This window comes from Saimiri boliviensis, chromosome 5, assembly GCF_048565385.1.
Source record: "Saimiri boliviensis isolate mSaiBol1 chromosome 5, mSaiBol1.pri, whole genome shotgun sequence".
Classification (NCBI taxonomy): domain Eukaryota; kingdom Metazoa; phylum Chordata; class Mammalia; order Primates; family Cebidae; genus Saimiri; species Saimiri boliviensis.
The window spans coordinates 97663259-97676944 of NC_133453.1; the positions used below are offsets into that span (position 1 = coordinate 97663259).

The 13686-nt window shown below is 33.1% G+C and overlaps 1 protein-coding gene and 1 pseudogene across 4 annotated transcripts in view; both read left to right on the forward strand.

Moving 5' to 3' along the window:
- The window catches only part of LRP1B (LDL receptor related protein 1B), a 1884038-nt gene that overhangs the window by 959879 nt on the left and 910473 nt on the right, over positions 1 to 13686 (forward strand). The gene's annotated exons all lie outside the window — the stretch shown is intronic.
- LOC120364434 (U6 spliceosomal RNA) lies at positions 721 to 834 on the forward strand (annotated as a pseudogene).

Here is a 13686-nt window from a genome sequence, read left to right on the forward strand (position 1 = left end):
CAATTATACTTTTCACTTTAATAGTTACATCATAGTTTTTATTTCTATTATTTGTTTTGAGAATCACGTAGTACAGAATAATTGTATCAAAGTTAAAAGCATGTACTCCAGATTTAGCAGGACTAGATTTGAATCCCAGCATAGCCACTTATTGACTAAATAGAAAATATATGTTAATCACTGAAAACTACAGTTTTCTCACTTCATAATACTTGTCAATGGTTACAGTAAAAATCAAATGAATTAAAGCTTCTGAAATGTATAATTTTGTTGTACTATTAACTTTAGTTCTCTAATTTGAGACATCAAATATACTATGATGAAAATCCCTGGCACAAATAGATTTTTAAAAAGTAAAGATGAATTAATTCCTAGATGATCACATTACATATATATTATAATCACCTATAAATCGCCTTTATGATACATATATCTAATATATATATATATATATATATATATATATATATATATATATATAAATCTGTGTGATTATATATTGGTCCTATGTAGCTAGTGTCTATTAGGTTACTTGATGAAGATAGTCATTAATTTATAAGTACTTTAATACCATTCTTGGAAAGAAGAAATGAAGAACTTTTGTTATTATTTATTATGCATTATGCATAATTATTGAATGTTTTCTTCCCATTTTGGTTAATCTATGTAGACATGATTATTGGAAAATAATGGGAACTATATTTGTATAGAATTAAAAATGTTAATTGCCACTTCAGCCAAACATATACTAAAATTGGAATGATACAAAGAAGATTCCCCTGGCTCCTGCATAAGGATGATATTTGTGAAGCATTACAGGCATTAAATATTTTTATAAAAATTGCATTTTATGTGTGTTTGTGCATGCAATGATACAGTGTGGTAAAGAGTGGTAAAATGATAATAAATGGGGATTTTGAATGAGAGGTTTATGGAGCTTTTTGTATTTTTGTAACTTGTATTTAGGACTAATTATTTAAAAGTTTAAAAGTTAATCAACTTTGTATTAGAAAATAAAAAGTAAAAAAGAAGTGGCTACCAGTTTCCTAAGTTAATGTGTTTCAACTATATTTCAGTGTCCACCTACAGAATTATTACTTCTGAAGTGGAGCAGTTTCATGTTCTATGAATATTGTGTTATAATATTTGGATTTGATAATACTTGGCACTGTTAGAAAAATGTATAAAAACAAAACCTTTTTCTAAAATTGTTCTCCAGTTGTTATATCAAAAGTCTAATTGAGAAATCTTACACAAATTATTAAAGAATGCCATTTCTTCTTTACTCTGATGCAGCCAGTAAATATTTTCATACACAAATACAGCCACACATACAAGTATGACAATGCTCTGTGAATATAAACAATATGTTATTGTCAAAAATTACAGAGTGGGGAAGAGGAAGAAGTGATGGTTAATGGGAATAAAAATATAGTTTAATACAATGCATAGGATCTAGTATTTGATAACACAGAAGGGCAATTACAGTCAACAATAATTTATTGTATATTTTTAAATAATTAAAAGAGCATAACTGGTATGTTTATAACGTAAAGAAATGATAAATGCATGAAGTGATAGATACCCCATTCACCCTGATATGATTGTTATGCATTATATGCCTATATCAAAATATCTCATGTACCCCCTTAAACATATACTTATGTTCTCATAAAAATTAAAAATGAAAAAAAAAATGAATTTCAGAGAAGATGAGAATATGTTAATCAGAAAGAGCCTCACTGAGAAGATAACATTTAAGATGTTATCTAAAGGAAAAGATAAATGATGGAAAGGAAAGTGAGAATATAGGTAGGAAGCAGGAGAAACACGGAGAGGGAGCAAGTCTGTCATCTACAGGAAGGAGAGGGTTTACCTGAGAAGCTAGAAGGACATGGGTATGGGTGGGTTAAACAGAGGAGTGATTCAGGTAGATATATAATCCTGAAAGAAAGAAAGGAGTGTTGTGGTAAAATATAGTGCATGTGGGGTAAGGAAGCAAAAGTAGAAATGAAAATGGGGAGATTAGTAGGAAGCCCCTTTCAATAGTGTAGGATGGGTAGTGGTTGCTTGCAGTAGGGTGGTACCTGCATAAAAGGAAAGAACATCATTATAAGGAGCTTATGAACATAAAAGGTATAAAAGAGATTTACTTTATTGGAAATAGCTATGGCTTAAGACTTGAACTGGACACATGCTAATAGCTGCAATAGCACATTTCCCATTTAAGAAAATATTGCAACCTTGTTATTGCTAGCATTGAGTTAACCAGGACTTCTAACTAAAAATAATTTTATTTTTTAATTGAGTATGAATTTAATCGTTAAGTATTCATACTACAAATTACACAAAACTTTTAATTGCTTGTTTTCCCATGTGCTATTGTTATTCCAATTTCCTTAATTGTTCAATTATACTTAAACTGATTAATAATACAATTTCATATTATATGGTTGAGGATGATGAGGAGGAAGATGAGGATGATGATGCATTCCCTAAATAAGCGGAATAATAATAAGTGAATAATTCACTTGATATTATGAGCTTTTAATAAACAAATACATATCTAACAAATGATGCAAAATTATTAGCTAATATAGCTTGTAATCCTGATGTTCCATGGGGATTGGTAAACTTTCTTATTATATTTATAATCTTAACTATAATACATACAGTTATTTAAAGAATGCTATCAATATTTCATCTCTAAAGAGTTAACAGATATAACCAACAAATAGAGAAACAAAAATAAGAGAGTTGGTAAGCTACAAGTATAACCTAGTATATTGGGAAGGGCTAGACCTATGTCAAAAAATTTGGCTTTCAATTCTGTATTTGGGTAACTAGTTAATTCTCAGCTGATGATATCTAAAGTTGCTTTCAAATCCCAAATTGTGTGATTATTTTTGAAACATACTGGCAACTAGAGCTCTCTGGCTACTTTTAATCTAGGAGTTTATGTTCATCACATCGTCTCTCTGCCCAATGACAATCTATGTATCAGTGAAGATATTTCATTGCCTATCAATGTTTTTTGACTCTATTGAGGAGGTGGTTCCTTGAGAAAAATAGAAAAATCAAAGGCAGTTTGGCAAGCTAGAGGGAAGAATAAAATGATTAAAAACCTGTGCCATTGAGATAGTTGGTGAAACATAAATTTTAAAGTAAGGGTTAGTAGGTTTAGTAGTTAGGTAGAAAAACAATATAGAAGGAATTTTCAATCAGCAGAGGATTTCTGGACCAGCTGCTACTGTATTTCTGATTGCCTTACCCCTTCTTAGAGTGACTCTATATCTTCTATATTTTAGAGTTTATTTTCTGTCTAATGGAACTATGGGGATTTAAAACTGCTTCTCAAAATCTGGATTTCACCAGGATATGTTTGTTACTATCACAGATAGTAATATGACCCCAAAATAGACATTATTATAATGACTAAAGAGAAAAATAATGGAATTTGTGTTAGAGTATTGTTGGTTGAGTTCTAATTTGGTATCCTGCTAGTCGTTTTACGAAACTGTAAGAAAAATCACTTCTCTGACATTCAAAAGCAGCATTTGTAAAATGTAAACAATTTTATCTATTCATTTATTCTCCTTAGGAAGTCATGATAATTAAAGACAGTAATATATGAAAGTGCTTTGTTGTTTAAGGAATGTTATGCATAAGTTTGCTAGTTTTTTATTCATCACTTTAGGCTATTTAGTGTGACCATTGATGCACATGGATGAAAATTGGGGAATTCCTTTACCACATTTTATTACCATAGAGTTTAGTAATCTTTAGGTTGTATCCTTATACCTGACACTAATTAAGGAAAAAAAAAAAAAAAACCTGCACAGAACGCTTAGTTCTTATGGATCTTTAATAGATTATTTATTGTGGGATCATTAACTTCTTTGAAGGATTTTGACTTGCTTCTTTCTGACTTTCATCTCCACCTCTGCTTCTTTGTAGAGCAATAATTTTCTTACCCATATTAAAGCTCTCCTTGTGTCATCCAATTTATATATCAGCCAGAGTTGAATCCAGTATTTTATGAATACAATGTAGGTTAACACTTTTCAAAGTCTTATTTTGTTTATTAGTAGTTTACCCACAAAAACAGCAAGATCATGTCAAATTTTGAAGATCTTAAAGAATATGTCTAAATATGTAACATTAAATAGGTCTGAGACATGGTTTACCCAGGCAGAATATAATAATTTTGGATTGGTACCTGTATTAGTTCGTTTTCATGCAGCTGATAGAGACATACCTGACACTGGGTAATTTATAAAGAAAAAGAAGTTTAGTGCAGTCCCATTTTCACATGATTAGGGAGGCCTCACAATCATGATGAAGGCACATCTTACATGGCTGCAGACAAGATAATGTGAGCCAAGCAAAAGGGGAAACTCCTTATAAAATCTCATGAGATTGATTCACTACCACAAGAATAGTATGAGGGAACTGCTCCCACGATTCAGTTATCTCCCACCAAGTCCCTCCAACAACATGTGGGAATTATGGAAGCTGCAATTCAAGATGAGATTTGGGTGAAGACACAGCCAAACCATATGAGTACCAGACCAGGGATTGTAATCCTGACTTTTTCCAGACATCTTTCGTATGCGCTTCAGTGTAAATTCTCAAATTATCATATGTCTAAATGGTCATCAGTCAGTAGAATCATCATGTAAAGTAAAATGGTATTATTGTCAGGTGTTTAATTCATTTTTCAAAATTTAATTCAAATTATATCTTATAGTATAAACCCTTTAGTTATTGGAAATACATGAAATTGATTGACAGAAAAAAAAAGTTTATAAGTATACACCCTAAACATATTTGTTGTGAAACGAGCTGTTTCCTTTGTTTTAAATTAGGTAGTTTCCAAAAAAGAGCTTGAGACAACTATTTGTGTTTAGGTAGTCTATTTGTGTGGTTATCCCCGGAAGCAAGAACGAGAAATGAAGAAGATTAAAGGAAGAAGGAAAACTACACCTCAGGGTGTATTACTGAGGTAAATGTGCTGAACTGAGGCTTGATTCTCCCTGGAACTTTCTGATAAACATAAAGGATGCTTATCAGAGTGATCTTTCTGTGGATTCACGATGACCAACTTCTTTCTTCTGTTGGTTGAGAAGTGCCTTAGTATATTAATGTGTTGGTTTCTTCTGCATGTCTAATGAACAAGATTTAGTTTGTTCAAGGTGAGATGCTGTCAGCATCTGGAAAATCAAAACGCATGTTTAACTATCCACCACAGATTCCACAAGGATTAAGTGCCTAGAGGATGCATGGAAGGATATTATATACATTGTCAATATATTTTGTGAACTTCAGTGATCAACTATCTATAAAAGCACTGTTTATAAAACATCTAGAACCCAGTATTACTGCTTTTATTCCCATATTTTCAATTTCTAATTTGGAAAGCCAGAATATAATTAAACTGAACTTTCTTTAGTTATTTTGTGTTTATATGAAATACTGTGAATACTTTGAGATTTTTATCCTATTTGCAAGCTAACTTCTTTGCCTGCCAAAGCTTCCTAGATCTTGGCAGAAGATATGATACACTTGGGTCAAAGATAAAATACTTTATGACTCCCAGTACAGCAGACAGTATGAGCTGCAGGCTTACATTGGTTCCCCTTATTTCCAGACATCACGGAAAAGATAAACAGCAGCATCAGGGTGTTTACATTCCGGAGGAAGACTCCAGGGACTGTTCTAAAAGACATATGATCGTCAATAGCCCTCTATTCCCCATACCTCCCAGGATAATGTCATCCCTCCTTCAAATTCTGGATCTTTGCTTTTCCTTCCACCTCCACAAAATCTGGAGTAGCTATAATTTTATTCCTGTTCCCCAATGCCCAATCCAGACCTTTTGTCTGAGTCAGATACAAGAGAGAGAAAAGCAAATTTATAAAATATTTTATAAACATTTTAAGTTTTAATCATCTCATCCTCATTCTGAACCAGTTTCAATTTGGGGATTAGACTGGCCCGAGGCTACTGCTGTAAGGGAGAGACATAATATGCCTAGGAACAGAAAGGAATTTTGAAATTTCAAAATAGGTCTATATAAGTCCACCTAATCTTCAAACCCCTTTCATCTGAGATTTTATACTATTTTCAAGCCAAGTTAAGTTGTCAGGGTTTTGCAGTCTCTTAGGTCAGAGACAAATGACTTTTTAAATCACAGCATATAGTACCCAACAAGAACTTACAAATGCAAATCACTTCTCCCTGCTGCCCCACATCCCAAGGTAGACACAGATGGGTGCTATGCACATAGTGAGCTCTTGTCATAGCTGAGCGACTCTGAATTTAGGAAATCACTCACCTTCTAATGCCACAGTTAGCAACCTACACAACTCTGCCTTAAACAGAAGCATAATCTTTATTATTCTGGTTGGACAATAAATCTGCCTTCTGCCCCAAAGGGAGTAATTATCTCTATCCTCACAAGCGATTTGCTATACAAAACTCCTTGAAAAGATAGTACAAAACACAAGTTGCCAATGCCTTTGCTTTAAAAACGTGTGAAAGTGTGAAACCCAATAGAGAATTGGCTCACAATATTTTATTTAATTTTGGTGATAGAATTCTAGCCTTTTCATCATACATGACTTTATTATTTCTGATATTGTATATCCCCTCCTGTCAGCAATTTAAAAATAATGTAGCCTCAGATTAACCTACAAACAAAATACTAATTGTGCAAAAAATTGAAGATGGATATTTGACAAGTTTACTTTTTGCTCATTGTTTATTTGTGTGTCATGTTTTCCCAGAAAAACTGTTCACTGTTGTAGTAACTAGGAAAATGCCGTCTTCTGTTTAGTCTGAGCAGTACTGAAAGGACTCCAGGTTTGTTTGATGAGATATATGTAAAAATAGTAGCAATGAAATTGAAAACAAAAGTAATGGAGAAAACTAATTTTAAAAAAATTTTATAGTTTTTTCTTTTTCTATTTTAGACCATGGTTAGAAGAAAAAAATCTGCTGTTTTCTTGTACTTAATCATTTTGTTTGGAAATACTTAAAGATTTCTCAAAAGTTTCAAAATTCATAGAAAGCTCCTGTGTACCACTCATTCTGCTTTTCCTAATATAACATTTTACAAAACCATAGTAAATTATTAACCAGGAAGTTTTTATTGGTTCAATACTCTTTAATTGTAACCATTATTCAGATTCACATGCACATTTTTTTGGTATATAGCTCTTTGGAACTTTATTATATAGAGATTAATTTTGTCATCGCCAAAATAAAGATATTGAACGTGCCCATTGCTGCCAAAAAAAATTCTCATATTTCCCCTTAAGAGTCATAGCCTGGCAACCACTGATCTGTTCTTTTTCACTCTATCTTGTTACTTCAAGAATGTTCAATAAGTATAATTTTCAGTTAAAAACTTTTTGAAATTGACTTCTTTTTTTCAGTCATCATAAGACCCATGAGATCCATTCACATTTTTGTGTACATCAGTGGTATATTCCTTTTTATTGCTGAGTAGTATTCCACTGTGGGTCTGTACCAGCTGATATTTATTCCTTCATCGCTAGAAGAAAATTTTGATCACTTTTAGTTGGAGCTATTACAAACAAAATTGCTATGAACATCTGTCTATAGGTTTTTGTGTGTGAGCATAAATTTTAATTTTTCTAGAATAAATAGCTAGAAGTGTGATTGTTGTATCTGTGGTAATTTCATATTTAACTTTATTAAAAAATGACAAACTTTTTTTTTTTTTAGACAGAATCTCACTCTGTTGCCAGGCTGCAGTGCAGTGGTGTGATCTTGGCTCACTGTAACCTCCGGTTCCTAGGTTCAAGTGATTCTCCTGCCTCAGCCTCCTAAGTAGCTGGGGCCACAAGGTTCACCATGTTGGCCAGGATGGTTTCAATCTCTTGAACTTGCGTTCTGCCTCCCTTGGCCTCCCAAAGCACTGGGATTACAGGCGTGAGCCATCAAGGCTGGCTGAGTGAGCCAAGATTGGGCCACTGGACTCCAGCCTGATGACCGAGGGAGACTCTGTCTTTAAAAAAAAAAAAAAAAAAAAAAAAAAAAGCCTCACTTGCTGATATTTCCACATATTTTTAAAATTCTTTATTTCTTCTGAAAAAATAAGCAACAGGATGCACGTGCAGAACATGAATATTTGTTATATAGGTATGTGTGTACCACGGTGGTTTGCTGCACCTATTGACCCCTCCTCTAAGTTCCCTCCCTTTACCCCCACCCCTCAAAAGGCCCTTGTGTGTGTTGTTCCCCTCTCTGTGTCCATGTGTTCTCAGTGTTCAGCTCCCACCTATGAATGAGAACATGCAGTGTCTGCTTTTCTGTTCCTGTGTTAGTTTGCTTAGGATGATGGCTTCCAGCTTCATCCATTTCCCTGCAAAGGACAAGATCTCTTTCCTTTTTTACTATTGCCATCTTTTTAAACTAAATTTATTTTGTTTTAGCAATATGCTAAAATGTAACTCTGAACAATACATCTTTTTCCCTACTTATTGATTTCCTGTCATTTTGGAAACTATATTTAATTTTGTCATTTTATGAAGAACTTGTGCTTTATAAGCATTTAAATAGCTCCAAGAAGTGATGAAAACAAAAGGCAATTTTTAATTACTCCAATTGCCTCTTGATTAATTACCTTTGCTTTTTAAAATTTACTCTCATGTATCTCATGTGTCTCATCAACGACTGCCCTGAACTGGGCGCAGTTGTGTGCACCTGTAGTTCCAGCTACTCAGGAGGCTAAGGCAGGAGGCTGCTTGAGCCCAGCCTGGGCAGCATAGTGAGACGTCATCTGTTAAAACAACCAAAAATAAATAAAACTTATTAAACCACTTTTCAGATTTAAATTGCTTTGCAGGAATTAATGAGCATATACTGCCCTAATTATTTTCCTTCCAGTTCTTTCCTCATCTGGTCTAAACAACTGTAAAATTATGTTAGACATTTACAAAAAATGAATGAAGAAGATCACTCTCAATTTAGTAACATGAAATTATGTTAAGGTGATATGTGAAAAATATGTTGTTTTATGATAACTGATCTGAATGCATTACATATTTAGGCACCTTCTATGGAAGAGAGATAACTTCATACATTTTGTCATTTATTCATTTCCTTTTCTTTCCTTCATTTAGTAAATACTACTAAGTACACATTTTATTGTAAAGCACTATGAAGAATATCAATGTGTAGGATAGTTGCATACTTTTAGAAATCTTATGATGAACATGGAGTGAAAACTGGCTATAAGAAATTATTTAAAAGAAACAGCAAGTCTGGACTATAAAAACTCCAAATTGATGCTTCCAGTTGAATTACAGCTCACCAATTTAAGTCTTGATTTTGTTGTTGTTGTTGTTTTATAATCTGTAAATGAGGAGCCTGAACTCAAAATTATCTGTATTCAATTCTACTTCTAATATTCTCCAAGACTGAAAATCAGAGGAATATTCTTACAGTTTGCAGTCAGCAGGATTCCGACTGTGCAAAGAAACCTAAAGTGAAATGTATGTTGCTTTGTACTACATCTAAGAAAAAAAAGAGATATAACTTACACCATGACATTGGATTACCTTTGTATATACTTAAAAGACGCTCCGAATAAGTGATGTCTTGGTGTCTCAGGATGGACGACAGAGAGAACAAAACTGAAAAGGAAAATATCTTGGAGTGAGGTGAGCATAGATTCAGGAGAGACCTGGTTAGAGTCAATCAGTAGTGCTGCTTTCTGTCACAAGCTTTCTTTGCTTCAGTAATTTGTCTATAAAAGAACAAAATTCACCTTTTCTATACACTTAAAAAATGAGACATAAGGATATTGAATAATTGCTAAATAGTGTAATTCATATATTTGCTTTTTATTATATGATTTGAGTTCAGCTGCTCTTGACATCATAATACACAGTGCTGCATTGAAATTCCATAATTAAGAGAAAAAAGGATTTCCTTGTTTAATAGGAGCAGGGTAAAGAAGCATACATGATAAAAGATGCTTAATTCAATCGGTTAAAAAGAGAAAAATATATACTAATGTGATTCATGTGATTTTGGTCATTTGATGATTATATTCAAACTGCAATCTTTCCTATTTTCAATGAGAAAATATAATTTCTAATATTTCAAACACTTAACAGAACTAGTCATAAATAGGCCAGGCGCGGTGGCTCAAGCCTGTAATCCCAGCACTTTGGGAGGCCGAGGCGGGTGGATCACGAGGTCGAGAGATCGAGACCATCCTGGTCAACATGGTGAAACCCCGTCTCTACTAAAAATACAAAAAATTAGCTGGGCATGGTGGCACATGCCTGTAATCCCAGCTACTCAGGAGGCTGAGGCAGGAGAATTGCCTGAACCCAGGAGGCGGAGGTTGCGGTGAGCCGAGATCGCGCCATTGCACTCCAGCCTGGGCAACAAGAGCGAAACTCCGTCTCAAAAAAAAAAAAAAAAAAAAAAAAAAAAAAGAACTAGTCATAAATAGAATACATTAAAAAGCCTAATAATAGATAAACTGATAGGTTAGTTAAGAGAACTGGTATATTTGTAGTTACAGGAAACAAGCAAAATACATGCACATATTAGGACAACATTTTTTTGTGCAGACTTCAATTGAACTATTATGTTTGCTAAACCCTGCTTAACTAATCGCAATAAGTTACATCAATAAGGGTTTTAAAGGTAAAATATCTTAATGATTTTTGTTAGCTCATTCTTAAGTTCATGGATAAAGTTCCTCCGTAAGCTTTTACCTATATTCTTTTCTCAGCAGTGTTGAACAAACAGTAACTAGACTGTCTATTAAGTAGTAAACATTTTTCAGAACAGTTTTTATATAATAATGAAGGGAATATGTGTAAAGGAGATTTGTCAGCTCCCTGTTGACTAGGATCCTATCCCTGATAAGTTATTACTATATATTTGAATGAATTGAACTGTAGGAAAATCTACTTTTACATGTTTATATATGTGATTTGAAATTTGTATATTGTACGAAACAGAAAAATGATAAATGGGCCAGGGTTCTATTTCTGACTCTGCAACTAATATGCATATGACTTTGATTCTTCTTTCTGCCACCTGTTTTGTTTTCTCAGCCCTGAAAAAGAAAGCAAGACTGTTTTCTCCAAATTATCTTTTAGCTTAAATATTCATGTTTTCTCTATATACTTTATAAATATTACAGACAATTTGGAACATACATGTATTTTATATTTATGAAGTAATGATGAGACACTATTTCATTCTCAAGAAAAAACTGTTAATATGTTTTTAATATCTATACATGCATTTGCATGTAAGCATTCATTAAATTGCATAAACTTTTATATTCATGTTTTATAAAACTTGACACCAAATAAAAATTGGTATCCTGTTACACATGCTTTTTTATCTAATTTTTTAAAACCTAAAAGCAAATGATAGGTGACATAAAATGTCTTTTTTTGAAATAGATACATAATACAATAACCTCTCCAGTGAAGTTCAATAATATAACTATCTTTCCATCTGTTCGATATCTCTGAAGGACAGAAGTTGGGATCTAGAACAAGGGTCCTCTTGGCAAAAGGAATGGTGTCCTGCTGAGTATTTTGAAATTTTTACTACCCAAAAAGGATAACTAATGTTGAGATTTTTCTAGCAAACATTAATTTATTGTGCCTCTGCTTTAAGATTTTGCAATTACTTTAACTACTTGGTTTCCAGACTTTGACATTTTAAACAGAAAATAAAAATCACACCCAAAATGCCTACATTGCACATATACCTATGGGTTTTGTATGCTCTTTCTTGCTTTTATATGTATCTATGAGAGAACTCTGTCTCAACATGTAACATGCCTATCTATACTACTCCTATTTCCTGCTAGGAGTTGAAGTTTGTGAACTGATTTTTTGTTTGTTTGTTTGAGACAGCTCTGTCACCCAGGCTGGATTGCAGTGGTGCAGTCTTGGCTCACTACAAACCCTGCCTCCTGAGTTCAAGTAATTCTCCCACCTCAGCCTCCCAAATAGCTGGAATTACAGTCACCCGCCACCATGCTGGGCTAATTTTTTGAATTTTTTGTAGAGATGGGGTTTCACTACATTGGCCAGGCTGATCTTGAACTCCTGGCCTCAGATAATTCACCTATCTCAGCCTCCTAAAGTGCTGAGATTACAGGGATGAGCCACTGTGCTCGGCCAGTGAATTGATTTGTGAAGGAATGTATTGGCAGAAGAGTGAGGGCTGATGCTCAAGAGGGAAGATCAGCACACTGAGGACTTCAAAATCCAGCTCCCATACCTTGAAGAGCCTACTTCTTGGTTTTCTGTTGGCATAGGCCCTGGATTACTCAGTAAGGAGGCAGTTAGGTAGGGACAAAATGCGTTTACTCTTTTTCTATGGTTAATGCTTTTGATTTAGTTTTGGTCATATATATAGGTTAGACAATTGTGTTTCTCACTCCAGTTTTATCAGCTATGATAAGTTTAAATTTTTCCGGATTCTAAAAAGTAGTTGAGTGTTAGAGTGTCTGATGGTGATGGAGTTGGAGTCCTTTTACGTCCCTGTAGGAATTACGGAAGAAAGGAGAGAGAGATTGAGTCAAGGAGCATTATTCTGACACCATGTTGAGGTTTGACTTCAACTTTTACACAAGCTGATTTTGCAAAAACATCTTCAGCTAAACAAAGTAAATATTTATTTAATATTGTTAAATCGAATTATTTGTTAGCTTGGGAAATACTAGTAAATGTAATTTTTAAATTTATATCACATAAATAATGTTAACTTAGTAAAATTATGACTTTAGTAAAATTCTGTCAGCAATGAAGCATATGATTTTAATACATAAGTGGTAACGCCGTAATAAAGTTGTTTTTACAGCTGCAAAACTCAATTTTTCCTTAGGATTTCAGAAAATGTGAATTCTTGGTGTATAATAAAATTATAGAAGGATATGTATTCTGTTTGATAGGTGCAATAAACCACCATGGCACATTGTACAAACCTGAACGTTCTGCACATGTATCCCAGAACTTAAAGTAAAATAAAAAAAGAAAAAGAAAAAGAAAAATAGAAATAAGAAGTATATCCCCTTGTTTAGCCCCTTCCTACAGAAATAATAAATATCATGTACTTATCAATAAGGCTATTTTGATTATCAAATAAGAAAATATAAGTATACAAAACCATATATAAATATAAAGCATTATTATTGTGTGAATTATTATAAAAATTAAAACTTTTAAATAGTAAATTTATTTTTATTACTAATGTGTATCTTTTCCAAAGAAGATTATCATTAAGTAAGACATTTGTCTCTCGGAGACTTAAAGGGAAAAAGTTTGTCTTTAATTAGAGGCAAAAAATTGCGTTTCCACTCTGCCAAGTTGTCCGATTATATTATTCCCTATATGTCTAAGAATCTGGCAATGAATTTCATTTTCCTATGAATTTTCTCTTTAGTAATACTCTGTAAACTACTTTTGTTTTATTTTTACTACTACAAGTAAAGTAATAAACAGACCATTTATTGTAATAGGGTAGTAATATTATTTAACTCAGGGAGCCCTAGAAAAGATTTTTCACTAAGCTATACTCAACACTTTCCCTGATTATTGAGAGGAGAAAACAGAGAAATCTAGAAACCAGTAAAAAAGCAACTAAAATAACACAAGAAAGATTTTAAGC